Source organism: Anomaloglossus baeobatrachus, chromosome 4, assembly GCF_048569485.1.
Source record: "Anomaloglossus baeobatrachus isolate aAnoBae1 chromosome 4, aAnoBae1.hap1, whole genome shotgun sequence".
In the NCBI taxonomy this organism is placed as follows: Eukaryota; Metazoa; Chordata; class Amphibia; order Anura; family Aromobatidae; genus Anomaloglossus; species Anomaloglossus baeobatrachus.
This window is the reverse complement of record NC_134356.1, coordinates 640,501,767-640,524,158: the sequence shown is the minus strand read 5'-3', so window position 1 is coordinate 640,524,158 and position 22,392 is coordinate 640,501,767.

Here is a 22,392-nt window from a genome sequence, read left to right as displayed (position 1 = left end):
TAACTGACAGGGTGCTGGATGAATGATCAGGTTTTGGATGAATGATAGTGTATTGGATGAATGACAGGGTACTGACTGACAGTCAAGTTGTTGGATAACAGTCAGGGTGATTATGACTGAATGGTTATTGAATGATAACCTACCTTATTTTCATTAGCACAAGGAATTACAAGAAGCAATGGGATGAAACTTAAAGGAAGGAGATTCAGATTAGACATTAGGAAAGACTTTCTGACAGTGAGGGCAGTCAGGGAGTGGAACAGGCGACCATGGGAGGTAGTGAGGGCAGTCAGGGAGTGGAACAGGCGACCATGGGAGGTAGTGAGGGCAGTCAGGGAGTGGAACAGGCTACCACGGGAGGTAGTGAGAGCAGTCAAGAAGTGGAACAGGCTACCACGGGAGGTAGTGAGGGCAGTCAGGGAGTGGAACAGGCGACCACGGGAGGTAGTGAGGGCAGTCAGGGAGTGGAACAGGCTACCATGGGAGGTAGTGAGAGCAGTCAAGGAGTGGAACAGCCTACCACGGGAGGTAGTGATAGCAGTCAAGGAGTGGAACAGGTGACCACGGGAGGTAGTGAGGGCAGTCAGGGAGTGGAACAGGCGACCACGGGAGGTAGTGAGGGCAGTCAGGGAGTGGATCAGGCTACCACAGGAGGTAGTGAGGGCAGTCAGAGAGTGGAACAGGCTACTACAGGAGGTAGTGAGGGCAGTCAGAGAGTGGAACAGGCAGCCATGGGAGGTAATGAGTTCATCATCAATGGAAATCTTCAAGTGGAAACTGGATAAATATATAGCTGGGATGATTTAGGAAAACCTGCACTCGCAGGGGGTTGGACCTTGATGGCCCTTGAGGTCCCTTAACTGAGTATATGGAAGTAATACTATCCAGAGTATTTTACCCCTTACCAATGGACAGAAATCACCCATTTTATATGTCACCCAATTGGAACAAATTATGTAGGGGATCACATAGGATATGTTTTCAAAGGCCTAGGGTAATATTTTAGCATTATTGATGTGATGTTCTAATAAGTGTAAGGATACCCCATCCGTACAATCTTCTTGTAGTTGTGACGCCCTGGACCCCAGGGGTCACAGGTAATAACATCTACCACATACACACACACCCCCACCCCCTGTGAGGTCACACACATGTCACCCAAAAGGGAGACCTGAAGCCTCCCTCAGGGCAAGTAGAGCACACCAGGTGGGCGGAATCAGGCGGAAAGGAACGCCCGCCGAGGAGACTGTCCTGGGGCAGGAAGTTCAAACAGACAAAAGTTTAGAGTTGACAGTGAGTGGTAGAGGAGCAGCTGTCAGGGACCCGGGTAGGAGCCTGGGCCCCTTAGAGAACGTCAGGCAGGTAGACGGTGGTGGCCGTCTGCAGGAGTTCCAGTACAGCAACAGGCGGAACCGTGCGGACCGGGCCTGGGTTGGAGCCCGCCGATCCCGAACCGGGGAGTCAACCATGTACCGGAGCACCAACAGGAGGGTACTCAGACCCCGACCTAGCTTAGAAGCCACTGAGTATAGGCAAATTGACTGATTGCTGGCTGGACCTCACGGGTTCATCCACACCCAAAAGTCCCGAAAGAAGGCAAAAGCCCACCGAGACCGGGTGAGCGCCACCGCCAAGGGCCAAACACCCGACCGGCCAGCACCTGCGGGCAACCGAGGGCTCCTCCAGCAGCTCAACGCCGGGGAGCGGGCCACCACTGCTTAGGCAGGGGGGACCGAAATACAAACATCTAGAGGTGCACGGGAAAAGGGGCCACCATCAACCCCACAGGAGACATCAGCAGCCGGCCACGGGGACCAACCACTACCGAACTTTGGTTTACCAGTGACTCTGAGTGTGAATCAATCGTGAGTAAACCAGTGCCATCCGGGCAAGACGCTACACCGCGGCACGGCGCCCTGCACCCCGACAATATCACCCCCTTCCAGTTCCCACCACCAGGGCCCCGGGACACACCGTCCCTGCCCACGGAGGAGCTAACATCTCAGCTGCGGCCGCAACACCGATCCCGGACGAGCCCGCCATCACTCCAGCCGCAGCGGTGGTGCATCCCCCGTCACCACGACCCGTGGGTGGCGTCACGACCCATTACACGACCATCCAAACCCCACACTGCCTCCCCTTAACAAGAGTGACGTGGCCCCCGGTCCGGAGGCGCTCGTGCCACCGACAACCCGAGCCCGGACCTCGAGCGGCTCAGCCCGAGCAAGCGGAGGAAGTGGCCGGGCCCTTCTCAGGGCGGCACATAGTGACTGCCCATCTGGCTGTAAGTGGGGGGTCTCTTGTTTAGAATTTTTTACTCCAAAATAAGGTATATTTAGATAAATTTCACTATATAGATATTTAGTTTAGGGGAAATTCACACACATTCACTAAGCCCAAAAAAATGGCATCTGAACCCCTGAGTAAGTGAACGGTAGGACAGATCATCTGTCTGAGATCTCTGAGAGTAATGAGCTTTTCAGATCACATTTCTTTTCCATTTGGATTTTATGAGCTCATTTATCTTTCTGCAATCATATTTAATCTCTTCTGCCCCTCTGCACAAGAAATGTTGCCTTAATATCTGTACCATATGTCCTATAGTTAGATCCATCTGGAATAGGAGGACACTATGACAATCCCTATATCATTCAATGAAATACTGAGATCAATGTGTTGACTCATTTTGTACCATCGCGTGAGAGTCATTCATATAAAGTACACAAAGTACTGCGATATGTCACAAGGTGCTTCATCCACACCATGTAAATAAATACTATAAAAGTTGCATAGAATACTTTCAAACAGCAGGGATGCCAAGAGTTGAACCTCTAACAATTTAATATTGATGGCCTACACTTGCAATGCTGATAGGAGTGATGGTAAAAAATTATATTAGTGTAAAGATGTATGTGACGACTGGTTAAGATGGACCCAATGCACCACTGGACGGACTTACCCTGGAGGGGAGTAACTAAGAGACTACCTGGTTTTCACTAGAACCTGTGATGGTGAGGATAGACTGGGTCGCAGGTAGTTACCAGGTACCACTCGAAGGGCAGTCCCCGGACATACAGCAGCTGACCAATATGTCAAGTCAGGCATGCGAAGATTAGAGGACACAGACAGCATACCTCCCAACTTTTAAAGAAGGAAAAGAGGGACAAAGTTTGCGGCGCGCGTAGCGCGCCGCGGCAAATTTTTAGGCCACGCCCCCTAACCACACCCATTTCACAGTCACGCCCATATCCACTCCCCATCCACACCCATTCAGCACAAACACGCAGGCAGCCGGCGGGCCTCCAGCACGGACACGCAGGCAGCCGGCGGGCCTCCAGCACGGACACGCAGGCAGCCACAGTGAGGCGGCCGGTCGCCTTCACAGACAGGCGGCCGGCCGCCTTCACAGACAGGCGGCGGGCCGCCCGCACAGAGAGGCGGCCAGCCGCCCGCAGAGAGAGGCGGCCGGCCGCCCGCACAATGAGGCGGCGGGCCGCCCGCACAGACAGGCGGCAGGGGGGGCGCCCGCACAGACAGGCGGCAGGGGGGCGCCCGCACAGACAGGCGGCAGGGGGGCGCCCGCACAGACAGGCGGCGGGGGGGGCGCCCGCACAGACAGGCGGCGGGGGGGGCGCCCGCACAGACAGGCGGCGGGGGGGGCGCCCGCACAGACAGGCGGCGGGGGGGCGCCCGCACAGACAGGCGGCAGGGGGGCGCCCGCACAGACAGGCGGCAGGGGGGCGCCCGCACAGACAGGCGGCAGGGGGGGCGCCCGCACAGACAGGCGGCAGGGGGGCGCCCGCACAGACAGGCGGCAGGGGGTGAGGGGGGAGGGAGGGAAATCAGCGCTGGGGAGATTAGTTTACTGTACCAGCAGCAGCACAGGCAGCGCTCCTCTCTATGCCACGTCTACTAGGATGGTAGGAGGGAAAAGCAGGGAGGCGGAGAGAGAGTGGGTGGGCGGAGCCCGGGAGCCGGCCGTCCCGCCCGTGGCAACGGGACAAACAACGTAAAGCGTGAAAGTCCCGCTGTATCCGGGACGGTTGGGAGGTATGCAGCATGTTAGAATGTGTACATAAGATCCCGCTGGTGGTGGCCGCAGCTTATAGGCCCCAAATCTGGTGACAGGTTCCCTTTAAAGTGAACCTGTCAGGTGCAATATGCACTCAGAGCCAGGAGCAGTTCTGGGTGTATATTGCTAATCCCTGCCTAACCGTCCCTGTATACACTAGCATAGATAAAGAGATCAAGAACAAATATTTTTAAAGATCTTATATCTTATGCTAATGAGCGCGGGGACTAGTCACAAGGGCGTTACTTCACTTGGCTAGTCGGCTCGCATAGCATGTTAGCATGTTATTACGCCCCTGTGTGAGTACTAACACGCTATATGAGCCGACTAGCCAAGTGAAGTAACGCCCTTGGGACTAGTCCCCGCGCTAATTAGCATAAGATATAAGCTCTTTAAAAATACTTTTTCTATAGATGCCTTTATCTATGCTGGTGTATACAGGGACAGTTAGGGAGGGATTAGCAATATACACCTAGAACTGCTCCTGGCTCTGAGTGCAGATTGCACCTGATAGGTTCCCTTTAAAGGGAACCTGTCACCAGAAATTTAGCAAAAAAAATAAAAGATTCCCCTCTGCAGCTCCTGGGATGAATTCTGGAAAGGTTCCTGTTGCTATTGTGCCCCCTTTGAGACCTAAAATAATACTTTATGAAGTCTTACCTTTTTGTATGCAAATCTGTTTTTATGGTCACGGGGGCGGGCTGCCTGGCGTCCGTTATTCCCCCTCCTGCCGTTGTACGCCGTCCCCCATTGCTCATTTCCATACATGAGGACGCCTTCCTCATGTAACTGTCCTCCTGAAGTTTTGTGCATGCCCAGTGCCACTCTCGCGGGAGTAAGCACTGTGCAAAGTGTGAACGCTTTTGAGGTGATTGCGCAGGCGCGAGATTATGGGCGGCGCTGTGATTGTCATCAGCAGCGTCATCCAAGTACCTGCCCATAATCTCGTGCCCGCGCTTCTCACTCTGCCTCCACCGTTATGCGCAAGCACTGTCCATATGAACCATGTTACCTATTACCGTGGGCGCGAGATTATGGGCGGCGCTGTGATTGTCATCAGCAAAGTCATCCAAGTACCTGCCCATAATCTCGTGCCCGCGCTTCTCACTCTGCCTCCACCGTTATGCGCAAGCACTGTCCATATGAACCATGTTACCTATTACCGTGGGCGCGAGATTATGGGCGGCGCTGTGATTGTCATCAGCAGCGTCATCCAAGTACCTTCCCATAATCTCGTGCCCGCGCTTCTCACTCTGCCTCCACCGTTATGCGCAAGCACTGTCCATATGAACCATGTTACCTATTACCATGGGCGCGAGATTATGGGCGGCGCTGTGATTGTCATCAGCAAAGTCATCCAAGTACCCGCCCATAATCTCGTGCAAGCAGTAATAGGTAACATGGTTCATATGGCCAGCACTTGCGCATAACGGTGGAGTCAGAGGGAAAAGTGCGGGCACGAGATTATGGGCGGGTACTTGGATAACGCTGCTGATGACAATCACAGCGCCGCCCATAATCTCGTGCCTGCGCAATCACCTGAAAAAGCGTTCACATGCGCAAAACTTCGGGAGGACAGTTACATGAGGAAGGCGTCCTTGTGTATGTAAATGAGCAATGGGGGACTGCGTAAAGCGGCAGGAGGGGGAATAACGGACGCCAGACAGCCCGCCCCCGTGACCATAAAAACACATTTGCATACAAAAAGGTAAGACTTCATAAAGTATTTTTGTAGGTCTCAAAGGGGGCACAATAACAACAGGAACCTTTCTAGAAGCAGCCCACGAGCTGCAGAGGGGAATCTATTACTTTTATTGTGAAATTTCTGCTGACATGTTCCCTTTAACTGGTAGGGGAGCCAGGATAAAGCAGAGCTGAAGCTGTTGGGAAGCTAGGACCCAGCAGCTCTGCTCCACAGGCAGGAGACCACTGATCGGTAACAGAAGCCTGCAGATGTCACTCTGCATAGGTTATTGTCACTGCTATCTGCAGGAGAGAAGTGCTGATTGCACGGTCTCCTCAGCGTCCTGACTCCCCGCGTGTCTGCAGCAGTGAGAAGCCGCACACGGGGAATCAGAGAACAGCTGCAGACAAACGCAGGCTCCGGGACTGGGGGGGGGGGTCGGCTCTGGTGCAGGGGGGGGGGGGGGGAGGGGGCTCTGCTGCAGGGGGGGGGTCGCTCTGCTGCAGGGGGGTCGCTCTGCTGCAGGGGGTGATTCATACCTCAGCAGCAGTCACAGGAGTAGGTGCGCGCTCGGCTCTGTAATGAATAGTAGAAGGGAGAAACAGCGAGGCGGGGCTACAGTGGGTGGGTGGAGCCGTGACAAACAGCCTCACGGGCGGGACCCGGGATCAAAGGCTCAGAAGAGGGACTGTCCCGCTGTATCCGGGACGGTTGGGAGGTATGCAGACAGAGATGCAAAGGTGAAGGGAAATCGCACAGGCTTAGTAAACGTAGCCTAGGACAGGTTCAAAGAGGTCAGGATAAATGAACAAACAAGCGGGGTCAGAAAACAGGAGAGATAATACGGCTAACACCTAGTGTGCCGCCCTGGTGTTAGTCTGGCTCCTCAGATCCGGGATCATCATGGCTCGAGGGGTCCGGACCCGGCTTGGCGGACACTCTGATCCATAAAAGGGGTTATTTACAGGGGAAACAATTGTGATGCCACCTGCGGGTGTCAGTCCCTCCGCAAGTAGGGAAGGCCCCGGGCTCGGGGGGTTGGTAGCTTTGGGAGGATAGGGTGCAGGGATCAGGGTACTCACTATTGGTAGTGGTGTTGGATGAGGTGGAGAAAGGAGACACATACACTGTAGGTAAACCAAAGTCTCTGAGTACAGCGGCCGCTGCCGGGAGCCCATCCAAGTACCCGGTCCCACTGGTGTCACTTAGGCTACTTTCACACATCCGGTTTTTGCTCTGCGGCACAATACGGCACTTTGCAGGAAAATCGCAACCGGTTTTTTATGCTGCCGGTTGCGTTTTTTCTGCATAGACTTTAATTAGTGCCGCATTGTGCAGCAAGGCCTTGCGTTCCATCCGGTTTTTGCCGCATGCGGCAGATTTAGCCGATGCGGCGGCCGGATGGAACGTTGCCTGGCACGTTTTTTCGTGCGGCAAAAAAAACCCGCAGCGCGCCGCATTCGGCCGATGCGACACATTTTTCAATGCATGCCTATGGCGGCCGGATGCGGCGCGATGCTGCAAAAACCGCATCCGGCCGCCGCATGCGGTTTTTGCCACTGCACATGCTCAGTAGCATGCCACAAGCGGCAAAAACCGGACGGGCCGCATGGGAAAAACTTATGCAAAGGATGTGGTGTTTTCACCACATCCGTTGCATAGGTTTCACAGCCGGATTGAGCCGCAGAGCTCAAGCCGAATGTGTGAAAGTAGCCTTAGTGATTCGTAGCCTGCCTCTGTCCATTGATGGTCACCGTGGCTTGAAGCTTTTGGGGGCCCTGCTCATTATGTGTAGTGTACCTGTGCTCTTAAGGGCTGGCACTTGGGACCTCAGTGCGTTGCTGTGTCTGGAAAAACCGTGTACCCCTCGTTGTGCTGATCCACTCAATCGCTGAGCGTTTAGGGAAGTCCTTGAAGATCCTCTCCCTTTAAGGTGAATTGTCAGGACGTTGAATCGGCTCCTGACCTAGGGTCCTGTACTCCGTCGTGCTCGCTACCAGTTAGGTCTGTTGGGCCCATCTGGTGCCTACAGTCCCTCCAAGACTACGTCCGTCACACCCCTATCCAACGTCCCTGCAACCGGTCCCCGACTCCTCTGGACCCAGGTCACTGCTTGCGACCAAATCAGTTTTCCTTAGCTCCCCAGGAGCTGACTCTTCCAGCTCCTCACTCTCTGGAGCTCACTCCTTCACTTTCCATCTCCCTCTTACATTCTGCCCAGTTCCCAAATGGCTGGCCCATTTTCCAGCTAGTCCAACCCCCCGGTGTGTCTGGCGGTAACTGCTGTGAGGTGATTGGGTTTTGTAGTGCAGATGGGAGTGACACCAGTTTCTTGGGTAACTGGAACCATGGGGGGTAGGCCATGCACCCTGGGTAAGGATGCGGTTCCCTGTGGCACCCTGATGTATTCAGAGGCGCCACACTAGCAGGAAACTAGAAAGACACCTGAACTAGGAACCAAGGTCAAGTAAGGATTGGTGGGAGTGGCTGCTTGATAAATCCCCTACTACTTAACAATGGCCAGGGAAGGTAAACCCTGCAGGAGACTGAAGGATTAAATTCCTGCTGGATCTGGCTGTGCCTCCCTGTAGCCAGGTGGAGATGTCGCGGGCGGAGGAGGGGACGCCGCGCTCTCCCACTGCTCGGGTCCGGCTGCCGCGGCTGCTGCGGCCTGCCGCTGCTCGGTGGCTCGAGCGATGGGCCGGATCCCGGGGACTCGAGCGGCGCTCCTCGCCCGTGAGTGAAAGGGGGTTTTTGGGTGTGGGGATTGTTTATTGTCCGTGACACCACCCACGGTTGTGATGATTTGTTGACACCACCGCTGCTCTGTATGGGGATCCCGGGAGGGATGGTATGGAGCAGCCAGTTGTTGTGTTGCCCCTCCGTGGGTAGGGGTTGGTGATCCCGGGGCCCAGTGATGAAGTGGGAGATGCAGGGCTTGATGGGCGCAGGGACGCGGGGGCAGCGCTGTGCCTTGCGGCACTGTGGTACTCACTCAGCCTGAGACGATGACACAGTTCTCGGTAAAACACACGGCTGGAAAGACGGTTCCCACGGACGGCTGCACTTGCTTTCCCCAGTAGGTGACGGTGATGGTCCCTCTATCCTGCACCTATGATGATAATGGTTGCGATGGGTTCCCACCGGTAACCCGCTCCCTGGCTTGGATATGGGCCGGAGGAGCCCTACTTTGCCCGCAGGCGCTGGCCCTGAGAAACTGGTGCCCTGGTGGTGGCGGTGTCTCTCCGTTGCGGTTGGACTGTTGCCTTCAATCGGGACTTGGTTGTTGGGAGACAGACGTCCCCTTCACTGACGGATTTGGCAAATTATGGCGACTCCTAGCCTTGCCGTGATCCGAAAGGCCCCTGCCCTGGTGCTGACTGTTCTTCGTATACTGCTCCAGACCGCCGGGTCACCACCCGTCCGCGGTCCTTCTAGCAACCGCCGATCAGTCCCCCTGCAGACTATCACCGCCGTCTGCTGACCTTGCTGTCACTGTCCGGGGAACACACCCGGACCAACTTCAGGCTCGCTTAACTGTTCCTTTTCTCTGCCTCTACTCTCCGTGTTTACTCCTTCACTTCCCTAGCTTAACTCTGTTCCTCACTCAAGCTCTGCCTGAGCTAAACTGCCTGGTTTTCCCGCCTCCAGGGCTGTGAACTCCTCGGTGGGCGGAGCCAACCGCCTGGCCCACCCCCTGGTGTGAACATCAGCCCCTGGAGGAAGGCAACAAGGATTTTAGGTTAGCCTTGGTGTTCCTAACTGGGGTGTAGGGTGTGGTGGTGTGATGACCTGTGACCCCTGGCTTGCCCAGGGCGTCACAGAGACAACAGAAGAACTAGGAGTTCTGCAAACAGAGGTTTCAGTGTGGAGACCTGAGGCTGGGCAGCGCAGTGCAGTGAATAGGCAGGCATGACAGTATATCCCTCCCTTTTGTGGACAGACCTACTGAGGAATGTCTCCAAGATGGCAGGAACACAGATGTTCTCCGCAGGCTCCAAAGGTCTCTCCTGAGCACTAGTGATAAGCAAGCCCTAAAATGCTCGAGTGCTCGGTCCTCGAATTGAGCAGGACGAAAGCTCAGATGGGCCCGACTTGAGTGCCAAGTAATAATAATATTATTTGTTTATATAGCACCAACATATTCTACAGCGTTAAACAATTAGTTGGTGTACAAACAGTCATAAGTAACAGTTATAGATAATACAATCATTAAAGCAAAAATAATAACAACCCTGCTCATAAGAGCTTACAATCTACAAATAGGTGGGGGTGATACAAACAAGTACAGATACTTATTAACTACGATGTTCCAGCCATCTTTAGCAAATGGGGGATATATAAAGGCTGCAGGAGACAGTCACCAGACAGTATTTGTAGTGCATTTGGGTGCAGTGGAGAGTTTGATGGAAAAATTATGTTCAGCGAAAGAGTGAATAAGCTGTATATGAAAGGACTTTAATTAGGGAATGCTGTAGGCCGCCCTAAACAGATGTTTTTTGTGGTTAGTCCAAATTAGTTAGTCCTTTCTTGAGGTAGAGCATTCCAGAGGCTTGGTGAAGCTCTAAAGAAGTCTTGGACCTGGGAGTGGGAGGTGTGCATTAGTGTGTACATTAGTTGAAAGTCGTTTGCAGAGCGTAGAGAACTGGTAGGGTGATAGACAGAGGTGAGGGTGGCGATGTAGGGAGGTGCCGCACTGTGGGGAGCTTTGTGGGTGAGAACAAGCAATTTTTAAAAAGGATCCTGTGATGTAAGGGCAGCCAGTGCAATCACAGGCACAGAGCGAAAGTGTCCAAATAGTTATGAGCCAGATAGGTAACCCTGACTGCAGCATTAGCTCCCCTACTTCCGAGAGCCGTAACTTTTTATTTTTTTGTCAATCTTGTTATATAAGGGCTTGTCCTTTGCAGGATGAGTTGTACTTTTAAACAAAACCAAGATTTTTACCATATAGTGCACTAGAAAATGGCAAAGAATTCTAAGTGTGGAAAAATTTTTAAAAAGTGCGATTGCATGATTGTTTGGGGGGTATTTTATTCACCGTGTTCACTATATAGTAAAACTGGTGTATCGCTGTGATACATAAAGTTGGCACAAGTTTTTAGATGCCAAACATGTAAAGGTTTACTTTTATCTAAAGGGTTAAAGAAAATTCAGAAGTTTATCAAAAAAAAAATGTTGCACTTTTTGCACCATTTTTATAGCTTTCTAATTTTTTGGGATATGGAACACACTGATGGCTTGTTTTTTTGTGTTTCGAGCTGATGTTATTTAATAGTAATATTTTTGTATAAATTCTACGTTTGATCCTATTATTGCATTTTGCGCTAAATTTGCAATGACCAAAAAACATAATTTTGGTGTTTGGAATTTTTTTTGCCGCTACGCTAGATACTGATAAGATTAATTGATTTTATATTTTGATAGATCGGGCATTTCTGAACACGGCAATACCAAATGAGTGTATATTTTTTATTTTTTTTTAACCCTTTAATTTTAAATGTGGCGAATGGTGGGGGGGGGTGCTTTGAACTGTTAGGTTTTTTGTTTTTTTTTAAAACTTTTTTTAATTTTTTTTTAATTTTACTAGCCCCCCTAGAAGACTATAAGGATTAGCAGTCTGATCACTCTTTCATTTCTGTTGATCAGAGTAGCACAGCTCTGATCAGCAGAAATGCTGCATCCTTGTGACAGCCGCTGCTCTGCCAACTGTAACGGGAACTACATCATGATGTCAACAGGAGTCAGTACATGACCCGTCGCTACCATGGCAACCATTGGCTCCCCGTGATCGCGTCATAGGGCCTCCAATGACAGAGGGGATAGGCGATTTCCCTGCCGCGGCCATATAAATTGTGCTGTCCCATTTTGACAGCGTGATCTAAGGGGTTAACAGGTGCGGGTGGATCATGCATTCACCTGTACCTGCGAGGTACACGTCTGCTGTTCAAATTAGCAGACACGTGTGGGGATCGATGCCGGCTCACTGCAGCTGTCGGTGGTTACCCCTTCACAATTTAGGATGTACCGTTACGTCATAGGTCATGAAGTGGTTAAGGATGGACTGGAGGAGGGAAAGACTAGTGAGGGGGAGGTCAATTAATAGAGAATTAGATTACTCAAGGTGGGAGTGGATCAGGAACAAAGTGAGGGTTTTTGTTGTTTCCCTGGTGAGAAAGGAGCAGATTCTAGAGATGTTTTTCAGACGCAAACAACAGAGCTTGATATTAGCCCACTTCCTGCTTAGGCCTGAGGCTGAGTGAAGCAGAGTGAGTAGACCAACGCAGCAAACGTGTGTGAGATACCGGCGTGACAGTGTAAAAGTGTGCCTGGAAGACATATAATCTGACTATGTGGTTCTTATGCGGGCGTCACACGGTACGATCTATCGTGCGATCGCACGAGTGATCGTACCAGCCCCCGTCGTTTGTGCGTCACGGGCAAATCACTGCCCGTGTCGCACAAAGTCTCTAAACCTCCGTCACACGTACTTACCTGCTGAGCGACCTTGCTGTGGGCGGCGAACATCCACTTCCTGAAGGGCGAGGGACGTTCGGCGTCACAGCGACGTCACACAGCGGCCGCCCAATAGAAGTGGAGGGGCGGAGATGAGCGGGATGTAAACATCCCGCCCACCTCCTTCCTTCTGCATAGCCGGCGGGTGCCGCGGGACGCAGGTAAGCCGAGTTCATCGTTCCCGGGGTGTCACACGGAGCAATGTGTGATGCCCCGGGTACGATGAACAACCGATGCAAAGAAAAATAAACGATATTTTAAAAATAAACGACGTGTACACGACACACGATTTGTAACCGATTTGTGAACTTTCAGTGTCGCTCGGAGGTGTCACACGGGACGACGTCGCAATTAATACCGGATGTGCGTCACAAAAACCGTGACCCCGACAATGTATCGCACGATAGCTCGTTTCGTGTGACGCCCGCATTAGTCTTGGGTAAGTTCAACGATGGTGTGTTGGTGAGCTCGAGGCTGGAGACACTTGCTCAACAAAAAGGAGAAGCAGTGGGATCTAGCCTGGAGTGAGTAGTGACAAGAAGCCTGTAGACATGCAGCATAATGGGCCTCTAGGTTACTATCAAGAGATCGCCAGCAGGCTTGAGAGAGTCAGTGGAACTGACGAAGAACCCTCAACCACAACCAAATATGTGGAAGACATCAATGTCCATAAACCGGTCTCCAAAGATGGGCAAAATAAAAATAAAATAGCGATAATCACAATGGTAATACTAATGAATCAATAAAATGTAGAATTAATTTTTAATTTGAACTTAAAAAGGTTTTAAGATTGACAGAATATCAAAATATTCTGGATTAGTAGACAGTAATAGAAATATACACCATATGGATTAAAGTATTGGGGCAACTTCAGATTACACCCACAGGGGCTTTTACAATATCCCATTGTAACTCCATAGATATTAATATGGAAAGTGATAACTAACGTCAGCTATAACAGCTCCGGCTCTCCTGGAAGGGTTGCAAGATTTTGGAGGAGACTGGAGAAATCCATACAAACAAGGAAATGGGTTGGGTCATGCACAATCACCACACCACTTCAGAGCTACTCTTAGAGCACATCAAAACCAGGAGAACAGAGTAAATTAGCTTCAAAAATATCAAATAGTTTATTGACAAAAAATTAAACATGCAGAGTCAAATTAGATAAAACAGGCACAAGAAGAAAAGATTGTATAAAAGGCAATAACACCTGGGGGCTGCACGACCATCACTAGGGGGAAATCAGATCTCCATCCACCAGGCCATATGTATCCAAAAAGGCAAAAAAGGCCCAAGTGGGCTCATTTATCAAAGGCAAAGCCAAAATTTAGATAGATACCTTGGCCAAAATAGCGGAGGATATACAACAGGCAAGCAGTAGTCATACTAAGGGAACACCTGCATCGGGCGGCCCCTATTATGTAGGTAGACCCATAAGTGTAGAAAAAAAGAGAAAAAAGAAAATACCGGGACAAGCCAAATGCATGTGGACCCAGTCCACAAGTACCGCAAACCTGTAAGGAGGGGTGGAAATACCATAGGACGTGCAGCCAACCAGGGGTGACAGGGAGGGTGAGCCCCCAGTACAGACTCCAACGTACGTTTCACGATGGTGAAGTGTTCGCTTCGTCAGGGAGTGGGGAGTATTTCCACCCCTCCTTACAGGTTTGCGGTACTTGTGGACTGGGTCCACATGCATTTGGCTCATCCCGGTATTTTCTTTTTTCTACACTGAACCCTTATGGGTCTACCTACATAATAGGGGCCGCCCGATGCAGGTGTTCCCTTAGTATGACTACTGCTTGCCTGTTGCATATCCTCCGCTATTTTGGCCAGGGTATCTATCTAAATTTTGGCTTTGCCTTTGATAAATGAGCCCACTTGGGCCTTTTTTGCCTTTTTGGATACATATGGCGTGGTGGATGGAGATCTGATTTCCCCCTAGTGATGGTCATGCAGCCCCCAGGTGTTATTGCCTTTTATACCATCTTTTCTTCTTGTGCCTGTTTTATCTAATTTGACTCTGCATGTTTAATTTTTTGTCAATAAACTATTTGATATTTTTGAAGCTAATTTACTCTGTTCTCCTGGTTTTGAAGATTTTGGAGGAGTCTGTGGGAATTTTGCCCCTTTATCCACAAGAGCATTTGTGAGGTCAGACACTGACCTTTTAATGTCCGGGGACTGGTGTGCTCAGATGTGACAGCACGGAGATGGTAATTCGGATTTGGCAGCACGGAGGTGGTAACTCAGACGTGGCAGCACAGAGATGTTGGTTCAGATGTGGGAGCACGGAGGTGGTAACTCAGATGTGGCAGCACGGAGGTAGTTGCTCAGATGTGGCAGCACGGATGTGGTGGCAGTGAGCAGGCTCTAGGACAAGACATAGTTTAGGAACAGGAGACTGGTACTAGGATACAACAAGTAGAACTAGGCACAGTAGTGTGACGCCCCGGACTAGTCGGGTCGTCCCAGGTAGTTACACACAACACCACACCCCCCTCCCAGTTAGGTGACATCAGCCAAACTAAAAACCTTGTCATCACCCTCCAGGTTTGATGTCCAAACCAGGGGGGCGGAGCCAGGTGGTTGGCTCCGCCCACCACGGAGTTCACAGGCCTGGAGGCGGGAAAACAATTAGTCAAGTTCAGGTTTTAGAGGAGTCTAGTTCAAGGGCAAGGAGAGAGCAGTCAAGTTCACGGGCAGCCTGTGCCCAGGCTGCCAGCAGACTACCAGGTGGCTGGGTCGGAGCCCAGTCGCCATTGGCAAGGAGGCAGACGGTGGTGGCCGCCTGCAGGAGACCGGGAAGACGACCGGTGGAACCGTAAGGGACCGGGACAGGGCAGTGGCCCGCCGGAACCGAACCGGGGAGCTAATTGGATACCGGAGCACCAGGCAAGGTACTCAGACCCAGTACAAAGCCCTGAACCGACAGGGCCGAGTTGAATCAACTGATTGCGGACTGGACCTTAGGACCTATCCCACACAAGTCCCGTTAGAAGACAACAGCCCAACCATACAGGGTAAAGCCACCACCAAGGCATAGAGACCCAAAGGGCCAGCGTCTGTGGGCAAACGGGCTCCTACGGCATATACAAGTCGGGGAGCGGACTACCAGTGTTTAGGCATAGGAGTCAAACATTTACACAGAGGTGGAGGAGAAAGGCGGAAACCACCAACCTATTCTGGGAGAAGCTGCAGCCGGCTGCGGGCCCTGTTAATCACTCCGTTTAGTTTACCAGAGACTCCAGTGTCTTGTGTCAAAGTGAGTACACCAGTGCCATCAGGCACCGCACTGCACTGCACCGCAACACTTCACCCTGCACCCCGGCCCTCGCCTACCGGGCCCCGGGACCAACACCCCCTACCCACGGAGGGGTCAACACCTAGCTGCGCCATTACACCGCTCCCGGGAGCCCCCATACCTAAACCGCAGCGGTGGTGTCTACAATCACCACAACCCGTGGGCGGCGTCACGAACTAACATCTCAAATCAAACCACCGCGGCCCCGGCCGTGGACTTCCTCACCCAAATCCCCGGGTGTAGCGCTAACTCCCTTGCAGAGCGACGTAACCCCCGGGTCCGTGAGAGGCTCGAGCCACCACCCACAGTACGAGCACGGATCCGAGCGGCTCGGCAGTCGCAGCCGAGCCCGTGGGGCGGTACAGTAGCGTAATGGGACTTGAGAACTAGCGATGCACTAACTTATAGGCAATGTTGCTCAGGCGCCTCACCTAAGGGGAGGCAAACTTAAAACTTAAATACCTTTAGGGTAATGGGTGGCTTCAGGAAACACTTATAGGTAATGAGACGATGGCCCTTTAAAAAAGAGGTGTGGCCGAGCACACCCTACTGGCACTCACAGAAGGCATGCGCGTGGCCTGGAAGCAGGAGGAGGCCGCAGCAGACCCCGGGGCAGGAAAAGGGCGTGTGGAGCCATCGGGCAGGTGAGGAGAGCGGCAGCCCCGCCAAGGTCTGGGAGAGGGGGCATGTGGGAGTGCCGCACTGGGACCAGGACTAGGCGCTATACTTACGTTAATAGCCGACTTGGTACTGTTACAACCCAGATAATTATCATAAAACAGACTGTAATACTACTGTAGGTTCTGAGGATTTCGATAGCGTAGGGCAATGACAACAGAGACGAGTTCTTGGTACAAGATGTTATATAATATGTACACACGGTAGATACACAACGGGAATAAACACAGTAAAACAAACACACAAAACACTTTTACGCAACGGAGCGAAGGGGATTCCCGGGGCCACGCACCGGACTCCCCCAGGGAGACCACCAGAGCGAACCCCTGGACAGGGACTGTCCGGCAATCAACCCCGGAAGGCCTAAATGCGCAGCAGCCGGTACACAAGGGGCAAGTGGTATAGTCCAGGAGTGTCCGTACGGGATGATTGTCCAGAGTGGTTACGAACCGGGCAGAGTGCTGATCAAGACGGCAGACGGAGTCCGGGCACAGCTTGACGAAAACCGGGTATGGTCCAGAGTCGGTCGGTAGATTTCCAGGAGAATCCAAGGCAATCAGGAAGTAGAAACAGCAAAGCAGGAGCACACAGCAAGCAGTATACTCAGGCACTGGACTGGGCTGAGAGGCGGCCTTTTAAGCAGCTGGACAGGAAGTAGGGCAACAGAACCTTAAACTCCATGTTAACTGAGGGCAAGCTCATTCAAAAGAGAACTGGAAAACCTGGAAACCTGACACAGACACTGGCAAATTAGCACCAAACAGCAGGGTGGGGGGGATTGTGACACCTCCTAAAAACGGACTTGTTACCCTGGTGACTCCTGTCTCCGGGGCCGGGCTCTCATTTTACAGGACCAGGCTGGTATCAGAGAGATCTTTCCCACCAGCCATTATGTCACAAATAGGTTTTTCAGGCAACGCTTTAATATTATCATAATTTTTAGCCAGTGGAAATAAAACTGAGTTATACACAGCCGGAATGAACGATGACCTGAATACATTTCTCAGTATCCATTTCCTGCATCTTGTGTTTTATAGAAGGTTAATTGCTTTTGTCTGTATATCGACAGTCATATAAATTGCTGATAAAATGTTGCATCTCACCTTTTAAGAAGCGGCTACGTGAGACCTATCGGCGTTATCCTGCAGAGACCACTTCAGTCATTTGCTGCAGTTATGATGAACTCATTGTTAGGATGATTTAATAAGTACTGAGGATTTTATTGCTGATCTACAGCTTGTGAGGCAACACGACAGGACCCCCGGGGAGCAGCGAGCTCAATATTTTACAAAAACAAATCTAAAAAGAGACAATAATCCTGAGCATCTTAGGAATATGATCTTCACAGTTTATTTTCTATGTGTTATGGGCTTTAATTGATGTAGCAGAGAAGATAATGCACTGGGATATCATGACGTACTCTTAGTTTTCCACCAGGACTTCACGTTACCCTAATACATGATGCAGTTGTGATGCCCGGCAAGTAAAGTATGAGGCCCTTATCTCACAAGAGTAAAACTCTCCACTAGAAACAAAGGCACAAGAAAACTTGGACAGAACAGGGTAACTTTACTCCACCAATTTACAACCCAATACTTTCATATTACGTCAAAAGTTCAAGATTGACACACACCGGCGGCAATGTCGTAGGAAATGCAGCGGTGTTCCTTCTTTACTCTTATCAGTCAGGCGACTTCAATATCTTTCCCTAATCTCAGTTTACACTTATGTGGCACCCCTGAGGCTTCAGTCACCACAGAGTATTGCACCCAAATTTCGGTGTAATGCTAAACTCGGATCTTGAGGAGGTCAGTCCCGGTTTCACCACCTACACACTCAAATACACACCAGGTTGCCCTGTTTCCATTGGGGACTGGGCTAGTGTCGGGTAATAAAGGGGTTGCTGACAGAGTGGCATTTACAGGATGCCCTCAAACAGGGGCCCCAGTCCCACAAGCTTAGGACCTGGGAGGGAGGAGCAGCAGCCAGCATGGGGAGTCAGGAGCCAACACAACAATTAGAGAGTTCTCCAGCAGGAGAGCAACGGAGCAGACGTGCCTCACAGGTGCTCCGTGGGAAGGAGGAAGAGTGAATCTGTTCCCCTCGGAACCGGCACCACAAAGGGCGGCAGGACCCTAGGGAAGATCATATTTCACTTTGGTTTTCCAGAATCTGCCTGGACGGGGAAAGTTTCAAGCTTCCCTGGCCACACAGCGCCCGACAGCACAGTGCCAGAGAGGATCCGTTGCCTCGCATCACCCCGGACCCCATATCGGAACCGCGACACCTGCATATAGGGACAAGAGTACTACTCCTGAAAACCCGCGTCCCAAACTAACTTCAAGCCAGGGGATGCACTGACATGCACTATAAAGAGGGAACCCACCGAACACCAAACCGGACTGATCTCTAAAGGGATTCGGGTTTGATGGAGTCCATCATAGCAAGTGACCAGTATTACCTGGGTGAGCGGCACAGCACAAAGTGAGTAAACACGACTCTGACTCTTTATTACCGGCACTGTTGCTCCGCGCCTCGGCGCCCGCCATTAGTACTCCCCTCATCATCCTCCACGGGGCCCGATCCATAGCTGCTACCACCATCTGCCCCGGAGGACACAGACAGCAGCGGCGGCCGATTTCCTGGCTGCATACCACAGGTGGCATCACGACATTCACCCCACTACTAACCCCAATGTCCTCCCTAGCCCTCTTCCGTACGCCTCGGGGCAACGGAGCTGGGCTAGGCTACCCGTGACCACAACAGTCGACGGCCTGGTGACGAGTAGGCTAATGGACGTGCCCCGTGGGGTGCTACACTTACACTGAAAGATAATCATGATCAAGTATTATTAATAACGCTCATTTCACAATTATCTTGCAGTCCTCACAAGCTGCTAATCACCTGATGAACTGGCAAAATGCTCATACATATAGTAAAATTAGAATTTGAGCAGCACAAAATGTAATTTTTCTTGGCAACACATCATCCTATTTAAACAGGACTCTCACTGCCGAGAACGATGGCAGCCTACGTACACAGAGCAATTTAGTACAAATCGCTCAGTGCACATCGTTTACTTTGGTCATTCTCTGTAAAAGGGATATTAAATGACCGCCAATCTGTAAAAGTTTATCAAATTGGTGGTCATAATGTGCAAACAGACCCTTGGTCTCCCGCCTCTTCCCAGGGCAAATATAATGTACCTCTTTATGTACAGTATATTCTGTTGGTCCCATCTACCACACTATGGTCACCTGGCAAAGCCATGTCTATGTAGGGTCCACTCCACCATACAGTCATGTATATTTAAGGCGTTGACTTAGCTATATGTTGCGGGCGGGGGCCGCTACCGCTTCTGGGGCCACTGGGATCCGGGTTCGCTGCTGCTGCTCGAGTGGTGACCGGACCCGGGCTTGCACGGCCGTCCGTCCTCTTGACCGTCGGAAGGAGATATTTACAGGGGATTGATGTGTCGGTGACGCCACCCGTGGGTTGTGGTGAGGGATGGTGACACCGCCGCTGCCTGATGATGGGGCGCCCAGGGCTGATGGAGTGGGGCAGCAAGATGAGATCCCCTCCATGGGTAGGGGAGGCGTAGTCCCGGGGCCCTGGTACACGGGAGTAATGGGTGCTGGAGGTGGCGTGCCAGGTTGGACATGGGGTCAATGATGTACTCACTGTTCAAAGAATCGCACACAAGTCCAGTGGTAAACCAAGTTGCCAGTGACCGGTCGCCTCTGGGTGGGTGTATTCGGGTCCCACACCCGGGTGTAGCAAACAGGGGTCCCATCCTCCTGCACTCAGTTTATGTGTCTTCTGTGGGACAATTCCGCATGGAACGGGGAAGTCCACTCCCGGTACTGTGTATGTTTGGGAGCTGTGGCCCGCAAAATCTGACCCTTGGGATCTCTGTGGGTTCTGATGGACACCCTATTCCCCACGTTTGGCTTCCGTTTCACTCTGTGGGCTTCTGGAGAACAAGACCTGAAACCTCGTCCTCTGCTGGTTAATTAACAAGGGGCATGCAACCTTCCTCGTCCTAGGGTCCAGGCACCCCGTTTGTGCACGGCCTCCAGACCGGATTCCCGCTGTCGACACCGGTGGGCTACAACCCTGCCCTGGTCCACTTAAGGTTTTCCACGACCGGATCTCCGTCGCATGTTTGCTGTTTGCCACCTAGTCAGATAGTCCAGGGACCCCTACTCCTGACTTCATTGTCAACAGTCTGCACTTGACTACTGTCAGCATTCAACTCCCCTGTTCCCGCCCCTGACACCTCAGAAGCCCTAGGTGGGCGTTCTCATCTGCCTGATTCCACCTACTGGTGTATCCCTATTGTCATGAGGGGGTGGCTAGGCTTTAATGGCTGTGTGTTGTACCTAGGTGTGGGTTTTTGGTGGGATCAAGGAGGGTGGACTACTTCTGTGACTACCTGGTTTTGCCATGGCGTCACACTCCCTCTTGGTTGAATACAGCCTGTCCTCGGGCTGTCCGGCCACTGACGTTTATTTTTTCTGCTTCTGCAATTAGAAAAATGTAACAAATATAAACATGGTAAAACATTTTTAAAACTTTTCATCCCATAAGGGAGGCACATCTTTTAAATGTTGGATAGGAAACTGTGGAAAAACAAAGCGCAATAGGGTCTTACCCCAACAATGGCAGGGGGTAAAAAGGAGTATCACACTCACCTCTGATGGTTGTGCCAGTCACAACCACTATATAAGCATGTAAGAATCCGGGTCCCGGCAGCAGCCCCAAGGAAAGCTGATAACAGAGAGTAATAGAGGAAGGGTCTAAAATCCGCGCCAAGGACTCAATGGATCCAATGAAGAGATTAATGCTTCTTTTAATATCATGCACAGGTCTACGCTTTTCAGGAGTCGCAGCTCCCTTCTTCAGGACAACAGGCAGAAAAACATCAAATCTGTTACAATGGGGAATTGTGCGGTAATCCCGCCTGCAATTTGTTTTTTTTCTTGTGATGGGTGGTCCCATGACATCAATGCATGCTTATAAACCGCCCAATTCCCCATTGTAACAGATTTGATGTTTTTCTGCCTTTCGTCCTGAAGAAGGGAGCTGCGACTCCTGAAACGTGTAGACCTGTGCATGATATTAAAAGAAGCATTAATCTCTTCATTTGATCCATTGAGTCCTTGGCGCGGATTTTAGACCCTTCCTCTATTACTCTCTGTTATCATCTTTTAAATGTTGCAAGAAACAAGTAAAACATCATCTCCTTCTTCCCTCTCACTCGCCACACAAACACCTGAATCCACCCTCGGTGCCACCGCTAGTCACAGGTGTCACACTGTCCCAAGTTTCTGTGGGTGTCCAGAATGTCCGGGTAACAGTCCCTTACCCACCAGTCCACCCCAAGAGGTCCAAGGTCCGGAATCTTTGGCCTGGAGGTTAGCAATCGGTTTTGTTGATGACTGGGCCTCGGCCGACTCCACTGCAGCCCTTCCTCCAACCAACCTCTCCAGAGGTGTTAAGCGGGCTTTACACGCAACGACATCGCTAACGAGATGTCATTGGGTTCATGGAATTCGTGACGCACATCTGGCCTCGTTAGCGACGTCGTAACGTGTAAAACGCAGGAACGACCGTTAACGATCAAAATTATTTACTTAATCGTTGATCGTTCACACTGTGGAGACACGGTGCTCAGTGGGTGCTCTCGTCCGCTGGCCAAGCTGCCTTTAGAAAGACAGCATGGCCCAGGGCTCATCCCAACTGAACACACGACCTCCTTAACCGTGGGCGGAAGACTACTCAGAAAACACAGGGTGAGGGAATTACAATATTAAGACTTTATTGGATCCCCAAAATATTAACGGCACATAACACATAACCAGGAAAACACACAAATGTAACAGGCAACAGAGTCTCACCCTTCCGCTGGCTCACCAGGGATTTAGAATGTCCGTACTTCAGAGCTTCCAGGGCTAGTTACTCCAATCCAGCAGCACCCCGCTTTTGGCGGGCACCCACCGAGAATGGAATAACGCCAGATTTAGGAAGCTGGCTGAGGTCCTTAAAGTCTGTAGCCAGGTGACTGGATTGTCCCAACCTGGATTTCCTCCTTAAGTAGTCTCTGGTATGATGATATAATCCTGGCAGCCGGAG